Below are 1,893 nucleotides of genomic sequence, written 5' to 3'. Positions count from 1 at the left end.
CATTCCATACAACTCCAGTACATTCAAAAGTTTGTTCTGCACTCCCAGTTATCTCTCAGTAGAAGAGTATTTTTTAGTACTTTTTAAAATGTTTACCGAGCCTGCAGACGTCAGACTAACAGATTTCAGTCGTGCTCTCGTTAAATATGAATAATTAAACATCTGTTTTAACATTCACATTCATCATCATTACAGAGTCTCAACACACGGAAACTCTGACGTCTTGTAAAAGTTCGTCCGTCATCGAGGTCGTGCTGCCGTCACTTAAAGGAGGCCCCTTATATCTGTAGGTGGTCAGTGCATGTTAACGGTTGCAGAAGGCTAGAATCCCAAAGTTTCAGGAACATGGTGGACATCACTATGGAACACCTGACGCTCCCAACACATTATACCTGATTAGGATAAAAGGGGCGGGACCATCTCTTGCTGGATTGATCAGACACAACAGAGCCGTCCAGCTAACCAATCAGAGCAGCTCTGTTTCAGACAGAGGGCAATATTTTTAATGCAGAATTCAAATGTTAAATAATCCAACTTTGGCGGTTTTTAAGATAAAATTGAGCATTTGAGCACGAGAAGAGTATCTGATAGAATCTCCTTTCTTGGAAAAGGAGGGATAAAAGCTTAATGTTCATCTTTTTTTTGTTTTAAAGGAATCCCCACCTTTTTTTTATTCCTTGATTTCTTATATATAGTTGCCGGGCAGATTTCTCTGGGTTTTAAAATGCTCCATGGTTTTGTGTTCTGTTAAAGTGCATAAAGGTCATTCATGTTCTGTTGAGGTCATGAGAATTTCAAAATATAGAATGGATGATTAAATGTTAAATAAAGGTTGGTGTTACTGAGGACGCCCAGCAGGTCGTCAGCCTGCTGCATGGCCTCCCGGGCGTTCTCCACGGCTGGCTGGGATCCAGTTCTCCCAGTCCGGACAAAGACACTGAACCGCACCACGGAGAGACGTTTTAATACATTTAAACAGAGAACCACTCCAGATCTGAGAGCTGAGGAACTGACTTTCATTGCATCTCTTATTATGGCCTGGTTTCCCTACGTACATGATGTTTTCACACCGAGACCTGGTTTCCTACGTACAGATGTTTCTCACACTGAGACCTGGTTTCCTACGTACAGATGTTTCTCACACCTGAGACCTGGTTTCCTACGTACAGATGTTTCTCACACTGAGACCTGGTTTCCTACGTACAGATGTTTCTCACACTGAGACCTGGTTTCCTACGTACAGATGTTTCTCACCCTGAGACCTGGTTTCCTACGTACAGATGTTTCTCGCACTGAGTCCTGATTTCCTACGTACAGATGTTTCTCACACTGAGACCTGGTTTCCTACGTACAGATGTTTCTCACACTGAGACCTGGTTTCCTACGTACAGATGTTTCTCACACTGAGACCTGGTTTCCTACGTACAGATGTTTCTCACACTGAGACCTGGTTTCCTACGTACAGATGTTTCTCACACTGAGACCTGGTTTCCTACGTACAGATGTTTCTCACACTGAGACCTGGTTTCCTACGTACAGATGTTTCTCACCCTGAGACCTGGTTTCCTACGTACAGATGTTTCTCACCCTGAGACCTGGTCTCCTACGTACAGATGTTTCTCACACTGAGACCTGGTTTCCTACGTACAGATGTTTCTCACACTGAGACCTGGTTTCCTACGTACAGATGTTTCTCACACTGAGACCTGGTTTCCTACGTACAGATGTTTCTCACCCTGAGACCTGGTTTCCTACGTACAGATGTTTCTCACACTGAGACCTGGTTTCCTACGTACAGATGTTTCTCACCCTGAGACCTGGTTTCCTACGTACAGATGTTTCTCACCCTGAGACCTGGTTTCCTACGTACAGATCTTTCTCACACTGAGACCT

General features: G+C 43.9%; 1 protein-coding gene across 1 annotated transcript in view; it reads right to left on the bottom strand.

The window, feature by feature from the left end:
• Window positions 1–1,893, bottom strand: part of LOC104949284 (filamin-C-like) — a gene marked incomplete at its 5' end in the record, with an annotated part of 24,905 nt that overhangs the window by 15,789 nt on the left and 7,223 nt on the right. The window lies entirely within an intron of this gene.

The sequence above is a fragment of the Notothenia coriiceps genome, unplaced genomic scaffold, assembly GCF_000735185.1.
Source record: "Notothenia coriiceps isolate Sejong01 unplaced genomic scaffold, NC01 NC01_scaffold00015851, whole genome shotgun sequence".
Classification (NCBI taxonomy): domain Eukaryota; kingdom Metazoa; phylum Chordata; class Actinopteri; order Perciformes; family Nototheniidae; genus Notothenia; species Notothenia coriiceps.
This window is presented reverse-complemented; position numbering and strand designations above follow the sequence as displayed.